The sequence below is a fragment of the Triticum dicoccoides genome, chromosome 1B (assembly GCF_002162155.2).
Source record: "Triticum dicoccoides isolate Atlit2015 ecotype Zavitan chromosome 1B, WEW_v2.0, whole genome shotgun sequence".
Classification (NCBI taxonomy): Eukaryota; Viridiplantae; Streptophyta; class Magnoliopsida; order Poales; family Poaceae; genus Triticum; species Triticum dicoccoides.
The window spans coordinates 636,901,849-636,909,347 of NC_041381.1; positions in this window are offsets into that span (position 1 = coordinate 636,901,849).

The following is a 7,499-nucleotide window of genomic DNA, read 5'->3' on the forward strand; positions in this document are numbered from 1 at the left end:
GAGTCGGCATCAGCACCGATGGGTTCAGTGTGTTTGGTATGATGGCAGCCCAATACAGTTGTTGGCCCGTATTTGTCTTTCCACTCAATCTCCCCCCCGGACAGATTATGCAAAGAAAGAACATTTTCCTGACGTTGATAATTCCAGGGCCCAACTATCCGGGGAAAAATATGAATGTGTACATGCAGCCGCTTAAGGACGAATTGCAAGAAGCCTGGGATAATGGGTTCAAGACATACGACGCCTATAGCAAATGAAACTTCATAATGCGTGTCTGGTACATGTACTCGACGCATGACTTGCCGGCATATGTGCTATTCGTTGGCTGGTGTGTGCATGGAAGGTTCCCGTGCCCCACATGCAAGGGAGCTCTTGAGTTTCGTTGGCTTCGGGCCGGTTGCAAGTTTTCTTGCTTCGACATGCATAGACAGTTCCTGGATCCTCGCCATAAGTTCAGGAAAGACAAGAAGAACTTCATCAGAGGTAGAGTTGTAAAAAACTCTGCACCACCTGCGTTGACAAGCCAACAGACCCTAGATCAGTTAAACGCTCTCGAGCCAGATCCAGAGCGTCCAGGGTACTTCAAGGGGTATAATTCTGAGCACGCCTGGACTCAAAAAACATGCTTATGGGATTTGCCTTACTTCAAAGACGTCCTTTGCCCACACAACATTGACATGATGCACACTGAAAAGAATATCGCCGAGGCACTTTTTGTTACATTGTTCAGCATAGATGGGATGTCAAAGGATAATACTAAGGCTAGAGTCGATCTGGAGGCGCTATGTGATAGGCCGTTACAAAACATGAAAGAATCGAAAGGAAAGCAGAACTGGACGAAGCCAAAGGCATGGTTCAATCTTGGAAGGCCAGCTATGAGGGAAATTATCTTGTGGGTGAAAATGCAGTTGATGTTCCCCGATGGGTATGCAGCGAATTTAAAGAGGGGAGCGAGTCTTGATAAATTGAAGATGTTTGGTTTCAAGAGTCATGATTGGCACATATGGATTGAGTGGGTAATGCCGGTGATGTTGCGTGGCTTCATCCCTGAGGATGAATGGCTAATACTGGCAGAACTCAGCTATTTATTCCGTGTTCTTTGTGCGAAAGAACTATCGCCTGGCGTGCTAGAAGAAATGGAAGAGTTGGCGCTAGAGTTGATCTACAAGTTAGAGAAGATCTTTCCACCGGGCTTCTTTAATCCAATGCAGCATTTGATTTTGCATCTCCCGACCGAGGCAAGATTGGGGGGGCCCATGCAAAATCGTTGGTGCTACCCAACTGAGAGGATGCAGAAGACACTTTGAGAAAAATGTAAAAATAAATGTAGAATTGAAGCGTCTATGGCTGAGGCATTCATCACTGAGGAGGCGGCAAACTTCGTGACAGCACACTACGAAACTAAAAATCGTCATTTGCATAATCCGAAGCCTCCGTACAATGCTGACGAGCCTAAAAAGGGTGGATCCAACCTCAGCCTATTCAAAGGCAATCTCGCACCAGCCAGTGTTTCAAATCCAGTATCTTTGGATAACGAAGAATGGCGGACCATTTCGTTGTATATCTTCACCAACCTGATAGAAGTGCGGCCGTACATCGAGTAAGTTCTCGGTACATTGTTTCACAACTTCTATTTCCTTTGAACTGCTCTTATTCCTAGATATTTCATACAGTCGATACGTCACTCTATTCTCTTATGGAGTGGTGATCCAAAAGGATTCCGTCGAAGAGTATGAGATTCTTGCAAAGCAAGGAGGCGGCTATCCCGGTTTCATCTCTTGGTTCAAATAAACGGTAAATTCTATTAGACAATTTCATTTCATTCGCTAATTTGTGCGTAATGCAACAATCCTTTCATATTAAACTTGTAGGCTAATTCAGAGTCTATGGACGCCGAATTGAGACAAGTCGCTAATGGTTTTGACTATAAGCTCCGTTCATTTGACAAATATGACATCAACGGGTATCGTTTTCGTACCTATGGCAAAGAGCTATCTATGGCCGACCGAAAGACTACAAATTGTTGTGTATCTGCTATCGGCGAAGGAGGTACCGAGTATTATGGGAGAGTTGAAGCAATTTATGAACTTCTATTCTATGGTGAAAACCCACCGAATGTCGTAGTCTTCAAATGTTATTGGTTTCAGCCGAAGGAGACTAGAAGGACTCATAAACATATAGGGCTAGTTCAAATCAACCAAAGCACCCATTTAGATGTTCCTGATGTCTATATTATGGCTCAACAGGCGACCCAAGTATTCTATCTACCCTGGGCCTGCCAAACTAATCCAAATCTGAAAGGTTGGGATGTCGTTTATGAAGTGCCGCCATGTGCTAGACTATCTCCCCCAAAGGAAGAGGATTATGAACCTCACATTAACCCAGACACATATGAAGGAGAATTCTTCCAAGAGACACGTCTTTCCAAAAAGCGTTTCAAGAACTGGTATACTTCACCCCAAAACATTGAAGTAGACAGTGACAGTGAATCCCACATCACCCCAGAGGAGGAACAAGAAGAGGTTACTGCTGCGGACGACCTCTCAATGCTTGACCGATTACGTAAAGGTGGCCTTCCACATGTTGATGCCACTGAACCCTATGAGCCCGTCATTGATTATAGTGATGATGATGATTATGCATTTATTGATGATACTGATCGAGATTATTAGTAGTGTCAGGTATTCAATTTTTTTATGTTGTACTTGATGATGATACACTTAAGTGATATACATATTATTATTCATGTCGGTATTTTTTTTATGTTGTACTAATTTCGTTTACTCTTTCTCATGGCAGGTGTTGAAAGATGGAAGGGGAGACGACTGAGGCCAAGGACAAATGTGCCCAAATTGAAGGTGTGCCACACCATCAAGGTAGCTCCAGCTTATATTAGTTCGGGCGGAATTGGGTAATGTGGTTTGCTTCATTATTAATGCAATTCATTCATCATGCTAGCTTGAGCCCTTTAATTACTAATTTACTTTGTTTCTCTCTTTCAGGCATGCTACAATAAGACGGATAAGGTGCCAGAGGGGTACGACCTGTATGCCATGGCCCACACTGCCTCTTACAAGCAAGTCAAGGGGAAGGCCAAAAGGGGAGGAGTTTAACCCGAGCCAGATCCCCTACAATCCAGAGCAGGTGATGATATCTAGTGGCGGGAGGTCCCGTGGCTCCATAGCCATTGATCCAGAGATTGCTCCTGAGACCACGGTGAGTTTAATTTGAATGGACGCTACTTGCTAGTCTTAACATTTGAGTGTCATCATGCTAACGAAACATTGGAAATGATCTTTGGTGCAGCGTTACTCCACACAAGCATCACACGATCCTTCTCCAGCTACTGGCCTGAGCCAGCCCGCTCCCACACCTCCATGATCAAGGTAAGTTTCTCTAGTTTTTTGCTTAACAAATGCATAAAGACCTAGACTTAGCTTTATTTCATCCAATATGCTTACCTTAATGACCTAGACGTAGCTTCTTTTCCTGCAAAATGACTTAATAAGCTTACTGACCTCCAAAACCAGCCATTTTACCTAAGTTAGCTCTAAAACGATCTATACTTATCTTTGTTTCCTCCAAAATGACCTAAGTTAGTTATAATATGCTTAGTTAACTAGGTTTGCTCAATAATGACATGTACTTACCTTACTTATGTAAAAAACAGCATAATTAGCTTAGTTAGCTCATAAACGATCCATTTTACCTACATTAGCTCTAAAATGATGCATTTTATCTAAGTTAGCTCATAAACGATCCATTTCACCTAATTTACCTCACAAACGATGGCGTGCTTCTTCTTCTAGTCTTCTTCTTCTAGTCACCTTTTCCTAACTTTCTTATTTGCCATTTTGCAGATTTCATTCACTTCTCGGAAGCTAGCTTGCTATGATGGAGTGCTTGCTTTTAATTTCATTCTCTTCTAGTATTCTTCTAGCTTGCTACGATGGAACTTGCTATCTTGATGAAACTTTGCATTGTAATATGTATGTGCAACTTTGCTATCTTGATGGAACTTGCTATGTATGAGTGGATGGAACTATATATGTACGTACGATGAAACTTATGTGTTGTTAAATAGCTCTGTGAAATATATCTATATATGTCATATATAATTGCTGTGAAAATTGTTGGATTTAAAAAAAGCAGAAAAAAGAGCCAATATGCAGGCTCTTTGCCGTCAGCCACCGACGGCAAAGGTCTCTTTGCCATCAGCAGCGGACGGTAAAGAGGCCATGTGGCAGGCAACTGCGCTTCCTGGGAGGCTGACCTATTTGGTCAGTTTGCCAACAGTGGCTGACGGCAAAGAGAAAAAAAAACTTTGCCTACAGCGGCGGACGGCAAAGGCCTTCCGATGTTTGCCGTCAGCGGCTGACGACAAAGGCTTGCTGTTAACCACCTAACGGAGTAACAGCGCAATTATTGCCGTCAGTATTCTTTGCCGTCGGCAGCTGATGGCAAAGGACCCTTTGCCGTCAGCCGCCCGAAGCGGACGGCAATGTAGCTCTTTGCCATCCCGTACGTTGCCGCCCACTTTTACCGTCCGCGGCGGACGGCAAAGACCTTTGTCGTCCGCCATCCATTCCTTTGCCGTCCGCCGTGGCTGATGGCAAAGTAGCTGATTCCTGTAGTGAATGCACGGTACCGAAGAGTCTAGCAATGATGGAAAGGTAAAAGTGCGTATAATCCATGGACTCACATTAGTCATAAAGAACTCATATACTTATTGCAAAAGTTTATTAGCCCTCGAAGCAAAGTCCTACTATGCATGCCCCTAGGGGGATAGATTGGTAGGAAAAGACCATCGCTCGTCCCCGACCGCCACTCATAAGGAAGACAATCAAAGAAACACCCCATGCTTCAAATTTGTCACACAACGGTTACCATACGTGCATGCTACGGGACTTGCAAACCTCAACACAAGTGTCTCTACAATCCACAACCACCCACTAGCATAACTCTAATATCACCATCTTTATATCGCAAAACTATTGCAAGGAATCAAACATATCATATTCAGCGATCTACAAGTTTATGTAGGATTTTATGACTAACCATGTTAATGTCCAATTCCTGTCATCTCTCTAAATAGATATAAGTGAAGCAAGAGAGTTTAATTCTTTCTACAAAATATATGCCCACGCTCTAACAAATATAAGTGAAGCAAAAGAGCATTCTACAGATGGCGGTTTTCTATGTAAAGAGAAACAGGCAATCCAACTTCAAATGATATAAGTGAAGCACATGAAGCATTCTATAAAGCCACACTCAAAAGATTTAAGTGAAGTGCGAAGAGCATTCTATAAATCAACCAAGGACTATCTCATACCAGCATGGTGCATAAAAGAAAAATAAAAACCTAATTGCAAAATACGCTCCAAGACTTGCACATAATGCATGAACAAAATGAATCTGAAACATACCGATACTTGTTGAAGAAAGAGGGGATGCCTCCCCAGCATCCCCAAGCTTAGACGCTTGAGTCTCCTTGAATATTTACTTGGGGTTCCTCGGGCATCCCCAAGCTTGAGCTCTTGCCTCTCTTCCTTCTTCTCACATCGAAACATCCTCGATTAGACACTACATCCACACAAAACTTCAACAGAAAACTCGGTAAGATCCGTTAGTATAATAAAGCAAATCACCACTCTAAGTACTGTTGCAAACCAATCCATATTTTGTTTTTTCATTGTGTCTACTGTAGTATAACTTTTACATGGCTTAATCCACTAATATAAATTGATAGTTTCATCAAAACAAGCAAACTATGCATCAAAAACAGAATCTGTCAAAAACAGAACAGTCTGTAGAAATCTGAACATCCACCATACTTATGTTATCCCAACAATTCTACAAAAATTAGGAAAAATAAAAAGGTTGTATAGCAAGATAGTGCAAAAATAATCAGAACCAATTGACGTCTCAGTTAAAAATGTAAAATAGCGCACTACAGCCAAAGTTTCTGTCCTGCACCATACAAACAACAAGCACTGTAAACATCCTAAAGGCAAACCTTGGCACATTATTTTTATAATACAATGGAATTGTACAAGGGGATAATTATTTTTGATGAAAAGTTTCTGTAATCAAGATTCAAAAAGTTTCCGTGAGCATGAACAAAGTTCAAGGAGCTCTCCCACTTCAACAATGCTTGTCTTTCTCACTTTCACTTTCCTTTTGAAAAGTTTTGGGTTCCGCTCTTTATTTTTTTTTGTTTTTAAACTATATAAAATCACTCAACAGAAATAAATGACTCTCTAAAACTTCCGGGTTGTCTCCCTGGCAGCGCTTTCTTTAAAGCCATTAAGCTAGGCATATAGTGCTCAAGTAATGAATCCACCCGGATCCCATGGTATATCAAAGCCAATTTGAATTAACAATGATTTGTAATTTAGTAGTGAGCACAAAGTAACATATATCATGCAACAACGAAGTCTAACTCTCTTCATATGCATCGGCATGTCATAAAAGAACAATTCATGCACACCAAGTAAAGGCCAATGCATAGTATAAGCAGTTTCTTGCAATTCTAACGTATTGGAAACATAAAGAGGCAGAGATAGAGTACCTCTCTCATAATAATTGCAAGTAGGAGCAGCAAGCACATGCATATTACATTCATCAAAATCATCATGTGCAATGGTAAAAGGCAACCCATCAATATAATCCTTAATAAGCACAAACTTCTCCGATATAGTGTAGTCGGGAGAATTCAAAAAGATAATAGGACTATCATGCGTGGGTGCAATAGCAACAATTTCATGTTTAACATAAGGGACTATAGAAAGTTCATCTCCATAAGCATAATTCATATTGGCATCTTGGCCACAAGCATAGCAAGCATCATCAAAAAGGGATATTGCAAACAAATTCAAGGGATCATAGCAATCATCCTTCGGTAAGCACGAAGGGGAATTAAATAATGTATGAGTTGGAGGGTTACTCTCATTAGAAGGTGGGCACGGGTAGCTAATCCGCTCTTCCTCCTTTTGTTCTTCGCTCTCCTCATCATCTTTTTCATCCAATGAGCTCACAGTTTCATCAATTTCTTCTTCCATAGCTTCCTGCAAAATATTAGTCTCTTCTTGGACAGCGGAGACTTTCTCAATAAATGCATTAATATAGTAATTGTATTCATAGTTTGCATAGCAATATCTAAGTATAGCAAGATTTTCAGGCCTATAAACATCATCATCTAAAGCTTCATACTTTTCAAACAAAGCTTCAATTTCATAAGCAGCCTTAAAAGCAACAAATTCTTCTATTTGTTCCACATCATAGTAATCAGATATACCATTAGCATAAGAAGCTAAGGTTTCATTATCATTAAATTCGCATGAAAAGGGAAGGTGTGGAGCCTCCATCCTAGAGCAACAAGTAATATCATATCTCAAGCATAGATTCCAGGCATACCAACGCAACATAATAAATTGATCCCATAATAGTTTCCCTTTTTGTGTCGAGCGATAATCCCTAAAGTATTCACATTGATCCAA